At 46.6% G+C, this 20,773-nt stretch overlaps 1 long non-coding RNA gene across 4 annotated transcripts in view; it reads left to right on the forward strand.

The window, feature by feature from the left end:
• The window catches only part of LOC142487910 (uncharacterized), an 82,814-nt gene that overhangs the window by 24,492 nt on the left and 37,549 nt on the right, over positions 1–20,773 (forward strand). Inside the window, exon 5 of one of the 4 annotated variants that reach the window (XR_012799346.1) lies at positions 12,413–13,525. The exons of the other annotated variants lie outside the window; for them this stretch is intronic. This is a non-coding gene — a long non-coding RNA (uncharacterized LOC142487910). Of the gene's footprint in view, positions 1–12,412; positions 13,526–20,773 lie in introns of those variants that run through there. 4 annotated transcript variants of the gene reach the window in all.

Below are 20,773 nucleotides of genomic sequence, written 5' to 3' on the forward strand. Positions count from 1 at the left end.
AAATACCCAGTATGTACCTGGCAGATACCTGGAATGCGCCGCTCCTCACCTCTGACAAGCCCCGTTGCGTTTGCCTTCCCAGCCTGGGTTCATGCCTGGCTGACGGGCGGCTGATCTGTTAAATGATAATGATTAGGATTTAATAGGCTGCAATGCTTCGCGTGTCTACCAGATGGCATAAATTCATGAATTGTAATGCAGTATATATATATATATACTGTGCAGTATTGCAGCCAGCGGGAATAAAATGCTTCAATCCCTGCCTGGAAAATACCTCAATGCACTCGGGCAGAAAACAGTCACAAACCTCAATACACCCGGGTATACCCGAATTCGTGGGACTAGCCGAGCTCGAATAAAGTGTGTCGCCAGTGTATATGTATTGGGGGTTATATGTATTGAGGTTTGTATGTATTGGGGGTTATATGTATTGGGTGTTTATATGTATTGGGTGTTTATATGTACAGTATTGTTTTTTTTATATATGTATTGGGGGTTTATATGTATTGGGGGTTTATATGTATTGGGGTCATAACTCTAGTCCTGTGCCGCGGGAAATCTGTTTGCGGCCCTGATCTTAACCTAACTACTCACTGCGTAGCTCCCTAGCTGGATCTCTGCTCTCAGCATGTCTCAGTCTCTCTCTGTCTCCAACTGTCACTCACTGTCACTCACTGTAACTCACTGTCACTCACTGTCACTCAATGTCACTCACTGTCACTCAATGTCACTCAATGTCACTCAATGTCACTCACTGTCCTAGAATCTTGCTGCTCATTTCTCTTGTCTCTGGGCAAGAAAGGGGCGGGGCTAAGCTCCTGCCTGGTGATTGGCAGCACACCATCACCATAGTGGTTGACTAAGATGCTACTTAGGCCCCGCTCACACCGCGCGCTACCCGATGTGCGCGCGCATTCGTCACAGATTCCTGTTCAGTCTTGAAACTACCATTGGCTGCAAAGTACGGCGTCGACGCTGCTGCAGTCGCGGGAGTCTTTTCAATCTGTGATCTCCGGCTGCAGCAGCGTGACGTCAATTTCAGCAGCCAATCAATTGGGAGTTGCTTTTAAAGTGAAACTTAATCTTAAATCTTTCTGAGAGATTACAGTATTAACAAATATACTTTTATCAAATCATGTACTCTTAGTGCTTATATCGTTTTATATTTATGTAACAGTGTATGTCCAACTGTACCTGTTTCTCCCTACATAGTGTATCTGCTATGTAAGTCCTGTTAAGACCCAGGCATTAGCAGGTTAATCTGTTGGCCCTTGACTCCCCTTCCTGCTTGCCCAGAAAGTGAAGGAAGGTAGGTGGTGTCTCATGGCCTGTGTACAGCCCCTTGTAGGTGGGTACAGTCCATGCGCCCGCCCCTTCCAGATGTTTCTAAAGGGGAGTAGGCTAAAGTTAGTCTGCCTCTGCACCTTAGGGTGTGAGGAGGTGGATGAGGAGTTGCTCTGAGCTCCTCAAGGAGTGAGGGGTCTTCCTCTCCACCTTGGAGAGAGAGGATGTGTGCTTGCCCCCTGATCCTCCTGGAGTAAGGAGGGCGAGTGTGTCCCTCCCTGATCCCTGGCTAGGGTGAAGGAGGGTGATGTGATGGTGGGAACTGAGAGTCTTCCCCATTGCGGGGTAAGTTTGTTCACTTGGGCTGGCTAGCCTAAGACCACCTGGAGCAGATAAGTGGAGAGACAAAGCACTGTCCAGAAGTCCTGGGGCGCATGCAGAAGATGATACTGCTGACGATGCTGTGTGATGCCCTGAATAATGCTGCTTGTTCACCCAGACCTCTGCCTAGTTGTCAGTTACTGGGCAGGAGGGAGACATCTGCAGCGATGGGAACTGATATCTCACACCCTGGGATCCTATCACGGCTGGAGGCGCTGTACCATGAGTGAGTAAGAAATATAATGATAATAATTTGCGGCTGCCATTTTAGCACTTAAAAAAAAAAAAGTGAAATAGTGAATTTGTAACAACTTGGGCTGTTTCGCCAGAAATGTTAGCGCCAAAAATGTAACTAAAATTCTCTGCATTTTTTTCTGGAAGTCCGAACAAGACAAATCTCAACCTTAATTAATATGGCACCCGGTAAAAATAAATAAATAAATAATGCACGTTTACCCCACATTGTTACCGCCGAACTACTTAACAGAGCGGTAAAGCCATACCAGGTGCGATATCAAATAGCTACGCCGTAATTAACTCCACCGATAAATAGGCGTTAATTATCGCAAGCGATGCAATGAAGGAGGGAAATTTGATTTACTTCTACCATACTAAGCGTTATTATATTAACTCTTTTGAAGCCTGCGGCTATCAATGCAGGTTAATACCTTCCGTAAAGTACACAACCTACTCTTTCTGCCTACCGAAGGCATTACATGGGCTTACGACTCGCTAAGGCAAGTAAGGGGTTAACCCCTTACCACCCTCCCCGGGTGTTTGAGAAGTAGGGGTTTCCGGAGCTCAACCGCATTGATTTCAGCTCCAGGGACCCCTGGTTCCTGAGAGACTTAGTGGGGAAGGTGCTGCCAGTATTAACTCCTCTTGGGGAAACAAAATGGAGGTTTAAATCTTCCACGATACGCGGGCCGTGGGCCGTGTTATCCGCCGCGGCTTCCTATTGGCCCACATGTCACATGTATATAAATACCAGGAAGTAACCGGCAGCACTTTTCCCGGGATGCATCTCGGGAACCCGGAGGGAGTGAGCCCAGGTATTGGCCCAGATCTACACAGAATAATTTCTTGTTCAGAACCAGGGAGCCATACTTAAGTCTGACAAGAGTTACCACTTACGCCAGAGGTGGGCAACTCCAGTCCTCAAGGGCCACCAACAGGTCAGGTTTTCAGGATATTCATGGTTCAGCACAGATTGCTCAATCAGTCCCTGCTTCAGCACTAGTGTTGCCAGGTGGCTTCTCCAAAAATACTGGACACAGTGGTGAAAGGTGCAACGTGCTCGAGACACACACACACACACCTCTCTCCGGTCCATGCTGTTTCCTCCTCTCCTTGGTCCCACCCCCAGGCTCATGACACCTCCTCCTGATTGAGAAATGAGAAACAACTTCTAACAGCGCTCTAAAGAGATTATAAACAGTGATGGGTATAATGTGACTTCAAAAGTGACTGTGAATAAACAATATATATACAATATTGTGCAAATCAAGTGCAAATACGTGAAAAATGAAAATACATGAAATGAAGAAATGCTGCTCAAAACCCTTGGAAGGATGGTCCATAGGAATCCCTCTCTGGAACGTGTGGAAGTTGAAGGGGAGCGCAACTCATTCAATGGTGAATATGTAAAAGGAAAAACAAACAATAGTGCAACAAAGTCTATAGGTGTATCTCCAGATTCAGTAGGCTTCTATAAATTCAGAACTCACATTTTCTCTGAAAAAATCGAGCATGTAACCCAAACTCTGGTGGGTAATGATGGTGGGATGTGATTGTGTAGATCCTCTCTCTCTCTCTCTCTGTGTCTGTTGCACTATTGTGTTTGTTTTTCATTTCACATATTCACCATTGAATGAGTTGCGCTCCCCTTCAACTTCCACACCTCCTCCTGATTGGCTGCATTACCCAGCAGCAGCCAATCAGGATGGATGAAGCTGCCCAGACCCCTAGCAAAAGCCCTGCTCAGGGAAATCCCACAGCCCCCTAAGCTGGTCAGGTCACTACAGTATGTCCAGAGAGGTAATACTGGTATACACATACAAGCCCAGAGAGGTAATACCGGTATACACATACACGCCCAGAGAGGTAATACCGGTATACACATACACGCCCAGAGAGGTAATACCGGTATACACATACACGTCCAGAGAGGTAATACCGGTATACACATACACGCCCAGAGAGGTAATACCGGTATACACATACACGCCCAGAGAGGTAATACCGGTATACACATACACGCCCAGAGAGGTAATACCGGTATACACATACACGCCCAGAGAGGTAATACCGGTATACACATACACGCCCAGAGAGGTAATACCGGTATACACATACACGCCCAGAGAGGTAATACCGGTATACACATACACGTCCAGAGAGGTAATACCGGTATACACATACACGCCCAGAGAGGTAATACCGGTATACACATACACGCCCAGAGAGGTAATACCGGTATACACATACACGCCCAGAGAGGTAATACCGGTATACACATACACGCCCAGAGAGGTAATACCGGTATACACATACACGCCCAGAGAGGTAATACCGGTCACCTGGCAACCCTATCACAGATGGCTCAATTGACCCACCTGTGCTGAAGCAGGGATATCCTGAAAATCTGACCTGTTTGTGGCCCTTGAGGACTGGAGTTTCCCACAGCTGCCTTACACCCTCTCTAACTTGTCTACAATAGGACAGGAGATCAAATCCATTTGAGACAATATAGAAGTATCCCATAATGAAGCTGATTGATGCCACATTACTGCCAGCAGCAGTCTGAGTACCAGAAAGAGAGACACGAACCCCTCAGGTAATCCGAGAAACACAAAGAGGAAACAAATGTCTCTTTGCTTAGTATGCCAGAAATCCTACATTTCAACAGAATAGGAGAGGACTGTCTTGCATACCTTACAGGGACATGCAATTTCATAGAAAGAGGCGCTCTGTGTACTGTGTCTGGCACAAGCAATCACAACACAAAAGGATCTGATTTAGGGATTCAAATCCATATATTGTCAGTGCCCATCACAACCAGTTTCAGATTTCTCTCCTTAAAGCAGCAATCCAAGCTGCAGGTTTTTTCCCCCCTTTAATATGCGAATCAATACAATCCACACAATGATAAGTAATTAGCCAAGTTGCCGATCGATCCGTTCTCCCGTGATCGATCGTGGAGATTCGGCTTGGGGGTTCACTAAATGGCTGTCAGTGCAGCAAAAGAGGACCAAAGATGCAAAGTTCTGTGGGGAAGATAATGTGACCATGTAGTCACTAGATACATTTGGTGCACTGCTAGAGAGAGGGCAGGGCTCACAAAGGGGCGTGCCAGAGCCTGTTTCTGAAGAGGTAGGGGATGTGACGAAATAGTTGCTATAGAAACAAAAAATGCTTGTTACATTATAATACATTAAAAATGTCATTCAGAGTATTTTTTTGTTTTTTGTTTTTTTAAATGCTACAAGTATTTTTCCATAGTAAAGAACTGATTTATTACACAAAACACACGTAGGATATTGCAGCTTTAACAAAAGTATGTTGTGGTATTGATTTAAATCTCTGAGCCAGCATGAGATAGGTAAATGTCCCTAAATGGGGTTAGCTGAAAAAGAAGACTTTGTCAGTAACTTCATCCCATACCCCCTATGTTACAAACACCAACAAACCCTGTCAGTGCTACACCCCCCTCCAGCATGAAGAGGATTACTACAGGTAACAATTGGCTATACAGAAACCACCTCCCTTCATTAACCCCCTGTACTATCACAATGAACTTCCTTTCGGCTGTTGAGTCAGTGATTGGACCGTGATGTGGGCCACAGCTACTGATATACATGTACTTGTGAAGTTGCCTCTTTTGCGCAGTGTGCATGAATGTCACTTAAGAGCAATCATAGAAATAAATGGCACACCACTGTTAATAAAGACATGCAGGTATCATTCTGCTTCCGGTGCTCACCTGCCAATGGTCCCGGCGTCTCAAGGCTGGACCTGATAATAGGCACGTGTTGGGTCTGAGGAAGGGACGCATTAGTCCTGAAACGTTATCTGTACTGAAGCTCTGATGCTGTGAACACCTTATTGAAGTTTTTCAAAACTCAAATCAAGTCTCCTGTGTGCTCCTCCTTTCCTTCATTTTTGTGCATGAATGTCACTTAGATGCGCATTATTTTGCTGGTGCATCTATATATATATATATATATATTTATGTATGTATATTTATCATTAACAAATCTACGTAAGTACCAGCACTCACTGTATGTATGTATGTCTTTATTTGTATAGCGCCATAAAATGTACATAGCGCTTCACAGTAGTAATACATGTCATATAAATAACAAATAACAAATATAAATAACACATCATGGGAATAAGTGCTTCAGACATACTGTAAAAGTAACATTAAGGAAGGAGTCCCTGCTCCGAGGAGCTTACAATCTAATTGGTAGGTAGGGAGAACGTACAGAGACAGTAGGAGGGAATACTAGTAAGTGCGTCTGCAGGAGGCCAAGCTTTGTGTCATGTGTCCATGATTATCCAGTGCTACTCATATGCTTCTTTAAGCAGATGTGTCTTAAGGTGGGTCTTAAAGGTGGATAGCGAGGGGGCTAGTCGGGTATTGAGGGGAAGAGCATTCCAGAGGTGTGGGGCAGAAAGTGAGAAAGGTTTAAGGCGGGAGAGAGCTTTAGATACAAAGGGGGTAGAAAGAAGACATCCTTGAGAAGAACGCAAGAGTCGTGATGGTGCATAGCGAGAAATTAGGGCTGAGATGTAATGAGGGGCAGAAGAATGTAAAGCTTTAAAAGTGAGCAGTAGAATTGAGTGTGAGATACGCGATTTAATCGGAAGCCAGGAGAGGGATTTCAGCAGGGGAGACGCTGAGACAGATTTAGGAAAGAGTAGAGTGATTCTGGCAGCAGTGTTTAGGATAGATTGTAGGGGAGACAGGTGAGAGGTAGGAAGGCCGGACAGCAGGAGGTTGCAGTAATCGAGACGTGAGAGAATGAGGGCCTGAGTCAGAGTTTTAGCAGTTGAGTAACAGAGGAAAGGGCGTATCTTTGTGATATTGCGGAGGAAAAAGCGACAAGTTTTAGAAACGTTTTGAATATGAGAGGAGAATGAGAGAGAGGAATCAAGTGTGACCCCTAGGCAGCGTGCTTGGGCTACTGGGTGAATGATCGTATTTCCAATAGCAATGTGGAAGGATGTAGTAGGGCCAGGTTTGGGAGGTAGTATAAGGAGCTCTGTTTTTGCCATGTTAAGTTTCAGTCGGCGGATGGCCATCCAGGATGATATTCCAGAGAGGCATTCAGAAACTTTGGTCTGTATAGCAGGTGTAAGGTCAGGGGTTGAAAGGTAAATTTGTGTGTCGTCAGCATAGAGGTGATATTTAAACCCAAAAGATGTGATTAGGTCACCTAGAGAGAGTGTGTAGAGAGAAAAGAGAAGAGGTCCCAGGACAGAGCCCTGGGGTACCCCCACAGAGAGATCAATAGAGGAGGAGGAGGTGTTAGCAAAAGACACTGTCTAATAGCTAAATGATGAAAACAGTTGTAATGCAGAATAAACATTTAATAATAAAACAAACCAGAAATAAATCAAATGTGTTTGCAGAAACCAGTATCACAAATGGGCATGTCACAAAGTGAGGGGTGGGGGGGGGGGGGAAAGGAAAAGGGGAAAAAAACATGAAACACAAGGAATATACACAAAAAACGGAGAACGGCAAGTATGCTAGGGGGGCCCTACAAAAGAGACAGTAGTCTTCCCAGAGAGCTTACAATCTGAGTGCAATGTTGGGAGAATAAGAGAGCAGGTGAGAAAATAAGTGCATCCGATCGCAGTGCTTGGCCACTTAGATTGTAAGCTCTACGGGGCAGGGATTTCCTTTCCTATTGCCTGATTTTGCCATAGGTCTCATTTTCCTTCTAACTTAGTCCCGTGAATATCTCACTATAATATTGCCTGCTATGTGAGGTGTCATTGACATTATGCTTTGTTACCAGCTATGTATGTTGAATACAAGCTGTCTCACTGTCCCCCCTCCTATGCCCACATACCTCCTTGCTTAGCTCCCATGTGCATCTTGGCAGCAAAAGGAGTTGATTCAACAGGAACGAGATTGTGCATTAAACAGACAACAGTCACATTAACTGTCCAAGTTCTGTCTAACGGGACTTCTTGTGTTTCCAAAGGACAAAAGCCCAGGCAACGGATTGCAATGTGGGTCAGGCTATGTGGGAGGTCAAGGTGATTGTAAAACAGGCATCGTTGTGCTCCATAGCAGTAACTTCATACTCCACCTTGTGTAACTTTGTAACTACGTTTTGACAATCATGGAACAAAATCTGTAACCAAATTGATTGCACGTTGTACAGAATCGGTCTGTGAATGGTGAACCACGGTTTGTAAGAAGGTCCATTCAGATGTTCAAACAATACACAGTATTGTAGATAAAGAAAATTAGAAACAGAGAAGCCAGGTCACTGTCTGTGAAGCCTTTGCAACTGGGAATCTCCTGTCTCCCCACATAGACATAGGGTATATGTGCTGGTTGGGTAGGATGCTCCTCCTTCTCTTACCGTGCACCCCACAACTGGAACAGTCTACCGGAGACTCTTACAGCCACCACCAGTCTACGTTCTTTCAAAACTAAAGCTGTCTCACATTTTAATCTGGTCTGTAACTGCTGCACACGCCTATAACATGTTTTATCTTAAACTGTGCATGCAATGTCTTGTATATAATGTATATAACCCTTGTGCATGCAATGTCTTGTATATAATGTATAACCCTATTCACTTAATGTAATTATGTATTTGTAACCATGTATTTGTCATCATAACTCTGTTCCCAGGACATACGTGAAAACGAGAGGTGGCTCTCGTTGTATTACCTCCTGGTAAAACATTTTATAAATAAATAAAATATGTAGAGGATTTCACAGAAGTTTATCAAATAAAATGTGTTATATTTAAATGAGCTCCTACAGAAGCAATCACAAGAACAGATCTGTCAGCTTTGTCTTAGCCAAGGGAACGTTCTTAGCTGTCTGTGGCATCACTTGGTCAGCAGAATGACTGGAGGGAACCCAGGAGGATTCCTGCTCTCAGCTGGTTTTTATCTGGAGCACATTGTCCTTGTACCTCTGTAATGTGAGCGAGTTGCAGACTCAGCTCCCAGCTCCCACACTGAAATCCCTCTTCTGTCTGAATCTCACCCTCTACATGCTGAATTGTGTTGGCTGGCATGCTCGATCCTGGACCGCTGTTCTTACTCTAAGGCCCAGGACATAGTGAACTCAGCGTCGCTGAGCCGGGCTGAGCCGCGCTGAACAGATGCACAAAGCCCTTGCATCTGTTATCAGCGCGGCTATAGTTTCTCTCTCCGCATGCTTGCTGATGCGTGCGGAGGCCGAGAGACTTCCCCGAGACAGGCAAGTTTGAAATTTGCCGCTCGGGGGAGCGGTCACGTGACCGCTCCCATCCAATGGGTCTGCAGCCGGTCCGGCATTGTAACTACCAGACAAGACAGAGGCAGCACAGAGGTGTGTGTGTGTGCGCATGTGTGTGTGTGTGTGTATGTATGTGCGTGTGTGCGCGTGCGTTAATATATTTATCAAAGTTGCACAATGTTAATAAATAATTTATTCTCACAACATGTCTTTTTTTTTAATTTTTAAAATATTATATAATATACACACACACACACATACACACATACACACACATATACACACACACACAGGTTCTCCAGTGACACACAAACACACAGACCACTTCAAAGTGACACACACACACACACACACTGACAGCTACCAAGTGATACCCGCCTCCCAAGCGCGCTTGCTGCCTCCTCTGCCAGGACAGCAAAAAGCTCCTGGTAGAGCGAGCGGCAGCAAGCAAGAGCGAGCAGCAGCACCTAAGTGCTTACTATGTCCCAGGCCTAACCCATGTGTTCCTATATACACACAGAGAGCTAGAACTCTTAAATTAAATATTGTGTTAGCTTTTGATGATGTATTAAAATCAATCACTGAGTCACTCTTTCATAAACCTATTTTTATTCTCTGGGGCTTAATCAAACAAAAGAGGTCCCTAAATGTCAGCTGGTTTTGATAATTATGCAAATGGATTTCAATGTAGCATTATTTCTCTTGCTATTGTTTTCCAGTTGGATCTGAATATTACCTGCAGAGCCAGGCACACATCCAGTTGGTATTCCCTGTAGATCGGGGATGTCATTTGGTTTAGAAATAACCCTGAGCTCAGCACTCCCTCCGTTTACCACACGCCGCATGCCGAGCTCTTTATATAACGGTATGAGAGAATACTCAGGTGTTCTAATGATCTCCCGAAGTAGTAATCACGCAGTCACAAAGACCACTCACTTCTTTGCTTCCCTAAAAGTAGAGAAACAAAGAGCTCATAACGTTTCAGGCAGTTTCAAATGTACAGAAATATGTCCTGGCGTATTATACTGGCACACAGCCCTGTCCCCTTAAAGAAAACCTTTTGTATGTTTGAATCTACTATGAAACTCTACGGTATGGTTATTTATTTGCATAGCTTACGGGTTAAATGTTTTTGTTTTTCATACTCATCTTCTTTGTTTTCTGAAAGTTTTATGCATTTATATTTATAACGTTATATAGTTTTTTACATTTATAAAATGTATTTTATTCTAGTAGGTCTTTTTCGTGTGTGTGAGTGCCAAGCAATGTGGAACCCCGTGGCAGTATTTGCCTCCACATCTTGGCTGTAGGCTGGCAGGTTGCAATTAATGTATATATCACACCCACAACGTCCAAAATATCCCACTTATTTTTCTGATGCTTTGTGTCTTAGAATCAGGCCAAACCAATTTAGTGGACTTCTAGTGGGGGGGTTGGAGAAGGATTCAATGATCTGGACAATTTATCAATCCATCTGATTGAGACAGGAGTCTCCCGATTTATTGGACCCATGTTCTGCCTCCCGGTCAAGTCCTATTCAGCTGTAGTTCAAGATCTTCCTGCATCTAAATATTATGATGTAACCTGGGCATTCTGAATCTGTGAGCTACGCTATAAGAGACCTGGTCATTAGTAGTAGAGATGTGGTCCAAAGTTCTAATGGCCCTTCCTCCACTGCCACCATTTAGTTTCGCTGTCGGTAGAGTGTGTACGTTGACTGGCATATAGGCAAAGAGAGTGGCAGTGAGGCCGAGAGAGACAAATAATGATTATTTATTTAATTATATATTGATTTTATTGTACTAGACTTGTATAGTACGGTATAATTAGGCAAAGACAAGGGATACACCACCTGACTTGAGAGAGAGAGACAAACAAGTCCTGCACTCCTACCAGTTGGCCCAAAATATACTAGTGACATTTTTACATCTACATTTTAGCCCAATTGGTAGGAGCGCAGGACTTGTTCTTTGTTTTCCATAGATGTAAGGCCAATTCTTTTACCAGCTGCATACTTCACAAAAGGATAAGCGCAGGTAACCTGTACAGTATTTGTTTTACCAAGGTAACCTGTACAGTATTTGTTTTACCTACACACATCTATCGGTGTGTGTGTGTGTGTGTGTGTTAGCCAAGCTTTAATAATCAAAAATGAATAGACAATACCGTTCTGTGGCTAACAAAATGCTTTTATTTGTGGGAGCTTTCCAGATACACTGATCTCTTCCGGCGATGTTACAGTGCACTGTTTTTAAGTTAAACCTTGCCTGCTTTATTCAATGGGAGTCTGTTATTCCAACAACAAAGTTATTAAGTCAGTATTTCATGTGTATATTTTGTGACAATAATGTCACAATGGTATGTTCACCCAACAAATCTTGTGATTTCACACTTTTCATACTTTACATATGACTACAGTTTCTGTTTGACATTGTATGCAAAATAAAACTAAACTAATACACCTCCTTTTGAAGCAGCAGTCCAAGCTGCTGTTTTTATTTATTTAAATTTCCCCTTTATTATGTGCATCAATACAATCCTCAAAATAAGTAATTAGCTAAATTGCTGATCAATCTGTTCTCCTGTGATCGATCGGCGAAAATTTGTCTCGGGGATTCACTAAATGTCTGCAGAGGCGTATTGACTCAGTATTTGTGACTTTGAAAATGGTTGCTATAGAAACAAAAGATGCTTGTTACATTATAACACATTAAAAATGTAATTCAGAGTTGTTTCAAAAAGATAATGCTACAGTACAAGTATTTTCTCATAGTACAGAACCAATTTATTAAAAATAAAAACAAAAAAACACATTTAGGATAATGCTGGGTCTGCGGCCCTCCCTTTCATTTAATGGTACACAAAAATCTACAATTCATTATGACTGATCGTTTCTTTTTTCCCCTTGACAATGCTAAACAAAGCCTGCAGTCCAATATTATGACGTCTTTCTTATTGGGATATGCTGCAATATAAAGCAATGGTTAGCCCTACTGCCCATTTGCAACCTTCTATTAAGACACTGAAAGCATATTTTGGGTGTTACCTGACAGCATTACCCCCCTGGGGGACCCATGATATTTAGCCACAATGTGAGGAATTCCAGCACTCCAGGGGCCGCGTGATATAGTAGCCACGTTGTGGGCTTTTTGTTTGTTCGCTAGGGGAGATTGCGTTCAGCGCTCCATAATCTAAATCAGGAGTGAGCAACTCCAGTCCTCAAGGGCCACCAACGGGCCAGGTTTTCAGGATATCCCTGCTTCAGCACAGGTGGCTCAATAAGTGGCACGGACAAAAGTGGAAGGGACTCCAGTTCTATGACGTTCCAATGGAGCGGTGATCAATTCGGCATCTCATAGAAAGCGAGCATTAATCCCATGACATTTCCTGAACATCATCCGGCCCTATACGGATTCTCCTGTTGTTTGTAGCTGTGTGTTGAATACTAACTGTGAGCGGGAGTCACCGGCAATACCTGCACGGATCCATTATACCGCTTCCAAGTTCTAAAGCATTTTGGGGACTGGCAGGGCATACAGGTTTGCAATATCCTTATATATTATACAATGTTCATTTTAAAGGTGACATTCTTTGCCCAGGAACAAGAAATAGCTTTTTTTTTATTCCCTAGACAGCAGGTGCACCTACAATCTGTGACTGCAGAAATGGTCCATTTATCCGAAACCCAACACCCCCCTTGGCTCAGTTGAGCCTTAATTTAGAGCACAGAGGATCAGTTTCAGGGTTATTTTAGTATTCCTGACTTGTCTCTTCTCTCCTTGAGATATGCTAATGTATCTACTTCACAATGTTGAAGAAAGCAAAAAAACATTTACTTGCAACACCTGTAAATAGGAAGAAGGGGTTTTATGAGAAGAGATGAAATCTGAGTAAAGTTAATGAATGTTTATTGATTATAGTTTTATATGTGTTAGTCCGTGAGGTTCTGTCCCAGGCAACAAGCGTTTGACTGTATTAGACAGGGAGACAGTCTGGACTGTAAACACTTGTACTGTATTGTTATTCATACATTACCTTTGCTGACACTAAATCGGACAGATGTGGGAATTTGCCCCAATTCTGTTTGTGAAGTTCCCTTAAATCAGATATTCACAAAACGGGAAATGTTAGTTCTGCTGCTACTTGTGTTTTTGGCAAAAGAAATGTATTGATATTTTTTTAATGCAAAAGTCCCCAAAGGAGACAAAATTGACAGAAATGTTTATGAATGTTGAGATTAAAGTTGCTCGCTGAGTAAAATCGATTATTTTGACTACTGTGTTATCAGCAGTTGCTGTTCAATATTTGCTATAGAAGTGTGCTAACTTTCACATATATCTACTGAACATGCTGTACTGTGTATGGGTACCCAGTACTGTATGTATATCTTTATTTATATAGCGCCATTAATGTACATAGCGCTTCACGGTATTAATACACGTGACAATCATATAAATAACAAATAATACAAATAAAAGAACATGGGAATAAGTGCTTCAGACATAAAAGTAACATTTCGGAAGAGGAGTCCCTGTTCCGAAGAGCTTACAATCTAATTGGTAGGTAGGAACTGCAGTATTACAGTATATACCGTTCCACGTCCATTCTGCTGCAATTCCTAAATCCTACTCCTCTGGGTCTCCCCCCCCCCCCCTCCGAGGTGCTAGAGGGTGTTGCCGATTGCTCCAACAAATGTAGTCAAACGTTCTGTCCCCGGGGCCACGAACGAACAAGCAAAGGTCAGGGGTCAGTGTCTGCCGCCATGGCGCTGCCGGGGTGCCTGATTCTGAATGGGATTCCCCTCGGCGTTAATTCTTCGGTTCTATATAGGCTTTCTTTATTTCACATGACGTAACAGAAGTGATATTTAATCTATAAATACCCTGACTCACTCCTCCATTTCCTTAACTAAAACGGAAATTATGCAGAACGGGAAAATACAATTAACATTTATAATACATGTAGCCATGCATAACAATGTCTACAGTCATCTCTCCTGCTGGCAGCAACACCTGGTAAGTTACAGGAATGCCAGCAGTAATCATGGAGGTTTGCCCTCACACCCTGGTGAGGTGCCCTGTGTATGGATGGGAGTGGTTACATGCTCTGAGTCCCTAGTTAGTGACATCAGAGATGTGCCTGCTTCCTGAGGTACATAAGGCACTGCACTGCCTAAAGTTAGTGCGTGTGGTTGCTGCAGGTTGATGTTACAAGGTGAAGGTGAAGCAGCAAGTTCAAAGGTGCCCACTAGTGCAGTAACTAGTGGCACCATTCGATATCCAGCCAGAGAAGGCCAACTCTGTCCAGGGACCTGGCACAGGGGTGATCTCCCTGCGGGGAGAGGGAATCCCACTCCATTGGGAGGGCGTACCTTTTGAAGGGGATCACGGAGCGATGTGCGGCTGAGGCAATGATTGTGAGGGGCAGCTGGCCCTTATCACCACGCACAATAAATATGGCTTGTTCAACGAGAACCCCATGGTGTGAGTCTGCAATTACTCTCCAGGGGCCCTCACCATCAAGAAGGAGTTCCTCATCAGGACCCTCTACCTGCGTATGCATAGATCCTGATGAGGTGGAGGCACTGCACGTGATGTAAGTAGGACTCGCACACACTACCTCAGCTACCTGTCTGGATTGATATCCCCGAATACCATCATGCGGGAGACTCAGGAGTCCTGTTGCCTACAGGTGCAACACCATACACGAACATGTAACGGGGGCTGGATAGACCACAGGGGCCAATGTGAGATTGGGTGGGTCAGACCAGACACAAACAGGCATTACAGTTGGAGGCGCTGCTGAGATTACCTGTCAACAGGACAGGCTTTTGCTAGGCTCACCAGGAATGGGGAGAGTGTCTGCTGCCACTTTGTGGTGCGTGGAAGGGACCCAGGGGTAGTCAGGGGAGCTGCATGCGACACGGACCGCACGGACGCCCTGGGATTCTGCAAGGAGTTCGTGCGGCTGGAGCCGGCCTATAGCTGTCCTAGTCACCTTGAGGTAGTGCTAGTGGTAGGACGCCTAAAGGGATAAACTGGTAACTTAGAGCAGGAATCCAGGAGAGGGTCTGCGCTAGACTGGCCAACAGTAGGTAGACGCTAAAGTATTGCATGGACGAACCAAAGTACTCTAGTCCATTCCAGACCACTCACCGCAGGGAGCACAGACTGGGAGGAAGGAGATACAGCAGACACAGCAAGAGTGAGCCTAGCCTGAGGTAGTGCAACACGAGTCAGACCTACATTAGGTACACAGGGTGGTGCACAAGGCATTTTTATTGTACCGGTGTGGCAGCTGCCCCCTAGAGTGGAGCTCCATGTACAATAATTCAAGAAACAGTAGCCGAATGGAGTCCGCCAGAATGGAGAATCCACGCAGTGCGGAAGCTCAAATATGGTTGACGGAGGCCGAAGGAGAGAACGAATATGTTATGATGTGTGAGGAAGAGGAAAAAAGAAAAAACACAAAAGCGCACCAAGATTGAGATATGATATGTATTGACAACAAATAAAGATAATAATATGCACTTACATATATAAAAACTTTAATGGTCCAGATCACGATCGTCACTTCTATTGGTAGGGCAACAAATGGGATGAAGAGGGGGGTAATCTCAGTCTTCAGGAACAAGCCCCGCGCGCTGGGGCTGTATTCAGAGGCTGCGCTGCGTCTCTGCTTCACACGCTTGTCGGCGTGATGATCTGCGTAGTGAGAGAGGAACCACCATTCCACTATCCTAAAGAGCAAGACGCGGACTGGACTCAATTTTCTACACTGTGAGGAAGAGGAGCCAGCTACAGAGGAGACTTTTGTGAGCCTGTTGTGAAATGGCGTGAAAACAGTGGTGGTGCCATGTATGCCCTGCTTAGGACCTTGGGGTACTGACCCTGAGGATAGTGAAGGGGACAGTGTTGTGAAATGGGAGGCACGTAATGGACTTGCTTGTCATTCAACATACAAACAGTCGAACGCTACCTCAACGATAAATCCGATTGACAATGCAATCCAAGATGGCGGTTCCCGAGTCCCTGGGAAACCGCGTGGGCCAGTTGCAAAGAATATTACAAAAGCTCAATTTGCAGAAAGTTGGCCAGGAGTGGCGCCAACGGAGAGACCCCGCCCTGTTGGGTATGGCGCGAAAGCTGGAGCCGCGCCCACATGGACTGTGACTAGTTCCGCCCCTGTGCTGGGCCAGCCTACAAGTCTACGGGACATCCCCCAAGTTTCAACCAGGGGGAGTGGTTTCCTGTCTTGGCGGATGCGGATGGAGAAAGCTGGAGGAAGGGTTGGCGACCCAGCCCATGCCCTTCAGTTGCGAGGAACCAGCAAGCCGTACAGACCACTAGTACGAGCACCTCAATTGGTGACTATGGCTTGCAAACAAGAACAAGGGCCTTTGATAACCACTCATCCCTACTCGGCTCCAGGAGGCTTCCTGATCCTCCGAGTGGAGGGTGTAGAGACAGTAGCATGCCTATGCCTGCAGTGCCGACTGCCGGGCAGAGCGGTGAGCTCTAATGCACGATGCGCGCAGTGTGGCCAATATTTATGGCCCATGCCAACATTCGTGCCGATTCAGGCGGTAGAGGCTGCGGAAGATGTCGCTATGCTGGCGTCGGAACTTCCTGGTGCGCTCTGGAGGGAGACTACGGGTCCCGGTGAACAGGGACCAGCTCCGGTCATCAAAACAGAGCCGACGAGAAAACCGGTAACTGACGCGGTGATAAGAGGGGGCCGCGCCGCAAATCACCAGGCGTAATACCCCGGCCTAATGCAAAATTGGAGTCCTCAGACGAGGAGTCCCTCAGCATTATTGCAGTTACGACCCGACCGCCGGCGTACCACAGCAGCAGCACTATTAAAAGAGGGCCACTTACCTGTGTGGGTGAGGAACGGAGCCGAGTGTCGCCCATACTGCGGCGAAGTCCCACGGGCGTGGTGACCAGCGGATCCGATGGCGGCAGGTCCACTCCAACGCCCCGGAGTGGTAAGCAGAGTCCATGTTTGTCCCAGGCTCCCAAGGTGGCGGTGGCGGAGGAAGGAAAGAGCCAGGCCCAGGCGGCGCCACGACGGACAAAGGCATTGCCGGATATCGTGGTGGAAGAAGAGGTCCCGCTTGGGGACCCAACCCAAGATGGCGGCGGGACACGTGCGTGTCCGGACATCGCTTCTGGTGGACCGAGCGGAGCAGAGTGGGAGGTGATCGCGCCCCTTCGCTCAAGCAGTGGAGGTCAGACGCCCAAGTCCAAGAGGAGTGGGCGATCGACGCAGCAATTGAGTAGTCGTGAGACCAGAGAGTTCCTGCGGCGGAACTGGACCAGGTAGCGAAGAAGAGCGGGTCTTAGCCACACAGATTCCGACTGTGCGGCCCTATCCCCAAACCCCAGTCCTAGCTAGACCCCAGGCCCTAGTTAAAGTCCCAGCCCCATTCACTTTCACTTTTGGGTCATCCTCTAGTTTAGGGATGTCAGGGGATTCACGGGTCACTTCCGATGAACGGACTGGGAGCCTGGACTATGGGACATCTGATGATGGGTCAGTGGGAGAAGGGAGGATTACACAACAGGTGTCGGTATCCAGTGACTGTCCCAGTAATGTGAGCGTTACTATTGGAAGCCAGAAAAAGGGTTCGGACAATCAAGCACCGTCCGAGTGTACGTCGGGCATATCTTCCGGGGGTGTACCAGAAGAGGGAGAGCTAGAGGAGGTCTCGCTAGAGGAGGTCAGGGAAACCCGATGGTGGGCCCCCTTGTTTGAGGGATATGTGCCCTGGATTGATAGGACACGGTTCATCATAGATCGGGAGGGGGTAGTAGATCATTGGTGGGCTAAAGGGGAGTTTACAGAGGAGGATCATCTAAGGGAAATCCAGGATAGGTGGTATAGAATTGGGCGAGGATTAATAGAACCCCTGGGTCCGGATGGGTTGGATGATCCGGTGGATCCTGATGAACCCCTGTCATGGGTGTTGCTGGGGAGAGTGTGCAGTGCTAAGCTGACCAGGGCCTGCCGAGCAGAACGGGCCGTTGTAGCTAAATATAAACGTACCCATGGGCTAGAATACCCCTATGTTCCCGAACCCCTCATGCAGGAGATAGAGGACCACCGGGATGGGTGGCTCAGGGAGGATATTGAGTACTACATGGTTACCAAGGGAGGTGCCATTAAAGGCCCCCAAGCAGAGGAACGGATATCTCAGTTGATGCGAGTCTGGAGTATTGGGCGCAGCATCTATATGCATAAGGTGGAGTATAGAAGGGAGCATGGCATGCCCTGGGAGTATAGCGTAACAGTGACCGACATGGTGGGCAGAGAAGTGAGGAAGCCAGATCCTCGTCACTATTATTAGGGAGACAGCAAATGAGGCCTGTGAAAAGAAATCTTGAGTGCCCCTGCTGGTCAGTGAGTGCTGTTATTATGAAAAGCATTGTTATGACTTTTGATGTGTGTTCCTTTTGCAGTGTTTCCTGAAGAAAGGTACACCAAATTTAGGTCCCAGCCGGGACGGTAGGGATTCACCAGGGGGAGTATGTAGCCATGCATAACAATGTCTACAGTCATCTCTCCTGCTGGCAGCAACACCTGATAAGTTACAGGAATGCCAGCAGTAATTATGGAGGTTTGCCCTCACACCCTGGTGAGGTGCCCTATGTATAGATGGGAGTGGTTACATGCTCTGAGTCCCTAGTTAGTGACATCAGAGATGTGCCTGCTTCCTGAGGTACATAAGGCACTGCACTGCCTAAAGTTAGTGCGTGTGGTTGCTGCAGGTTGATGTTACAAGGTGAAGGTGAAGCAGCAAGTTCAAAGGTGCCCACTAGTGCAGTAACTAGTGGCACCATTCGATATCCAGCCAGAGAAGGCCAACTGTGTCCAGGGACCTGGCACAGGGGTGATCTCCCTGCGGGGAGAGGGAATCCCACTCCATTGGGAGGGCGTACCTTTTGAAGGGGATCACGGAGCGATGTGCGGCTGAGGCAATGATTGTGAGGGGCAGCTGGCCCTTATCACCACGCACAATAAATATGGCTTGTTCAACGAGAACCCCATGGTGTGAGTCTGCAATTACTCTCCAGGGGCCCTCACCACCAAGAAGGAGTTCCTCATCAGGACCCTCTACCTGCGTATGCATAGATCCTGATGAGGTGGAGGCGCTGCACGTGATGTAAGTAGGACTCGCACACACTACCTCAGCTACCTGTCTGGATTGACATCCCCGAATACCATCATGCGGGAGACTCAGGAGTCCTGTTGCCTACAGGTGCACCACCATACACGAACATGTAACGGGGGCTGGATAGACCACATGGGCCAATGTGAGATTGGGTGGGTCAGACCAGACACGAACAGGCGTTACATACAGAAAATGCTTTACCCTATCAAATACATATTTAAAAGCAATTAAAAAACCTTAATACAACAACACATTTTCTCTCACTTCTGTCTCCTCGCTTGGAAGCATAATACTAGGAAATAAATCTATTTCTCATAACACCATTATACAAATTTACAGGGGAGAAAGACTCGGACTTATAAAGTTATAGTATATCACTATATCACACTTAAAATATTTAAGAAACAATTAATACTTATACTTACCATTTATATTTGTATACACTTACTATTTATACATCTTATATCAAATATATGTAGCCCCGAGGTAAAATTACACTTCCTGGCCCCCCTCCGCGAGTGCCGTGCGGTAGCGGGTGCCGCCGGAGGCTGCGACGGACCCGCCGGCACTTCGCGAGGGTGGGGGCCAGTGCAGGGAGCAGCTCGAGGTGTTGAGGCGCAGGCCGGTAGCCGGGGACGCGATCGGGCCGTCGCTAGGGCCGCGATCGCGTTGCCACCGGCTTGGCGGCTGAAGGAGAGGGCGCCGCCATTGCGCGTTAATTCGCGGCAAGCGCAAGGTAGGACCCCAGAGCTAGGGAGAGATCGCGCGAGAGTAGGGAAGTGTAGAGAGAGGTTGTGGCGGCCATTAGGGGTTCGCGCATGCGCAGGGCAAGTGCGCACGCGGCCCCAATGCTTAGACAGCCTCCTGGGAACTACAACTCCCAGGAGGCATAGGGAGACAGAGGTCAGGTGCTCTATTGCGGTCAATAGGGCTGGAGGAAGCTCAGCCCGGGAAAAGAGATACATTTCCCGGGCTTTGCATGAGTCAGGAAGAGGCAGAGGAAGGAGTAGGAAGGGTGTAGGGAGCGAGTGGCTCCTGCACCAGGTAAGGGTTCTCCTTAGGTCCCCAGGCAGGCCCCAATTCCCGGTAAGGGCAGGGGGTAACTGAAGAGGGACGGCCCTAGATAAGGAGGTCACCCTTAGGTGTGAGAGGTGCAGGTTTGGCAGTGCCACAGCGGGTAGTGCTGTGCGCACTGGCAAATAGGCACAGAGTGTGTGCAGTGGTTTATCGCTGCGGGTATCCAGGTGGCTGTGTAGGATTGCCAGCTGTGTGTGTTGTCGCTGCCTGTGCTGGGCGCAGTGTGTGCAGCGTGTGTGAATGTCTGCAGGCTGACGGTGAGAGCGGTGTGTCTGCTGCAGGCTGTTAGGAGTAGCGAGTAGATAGTTGTTAGGGAGGATTAAGGACGTGGGTAGCTAGGGGAGTGGGGCTGGGTATTACTTCACAGGCCCTAGGAG

This window comes from Ascaphus truei, chromosome 2 (assembly GCF_040206685.1).
Source record: "Ascaphus truei isolate aAscTru1 chromosome 2, aAscTru1.hap1, whole genome shotgun sequence".
Taxonomy (NCBI): domain Eukaryota; kingdom Metazoa; phylum Chordata; class Amphibia; order Anura; family Ascaphidae; genus Ascaphus; species Ascaphus truei.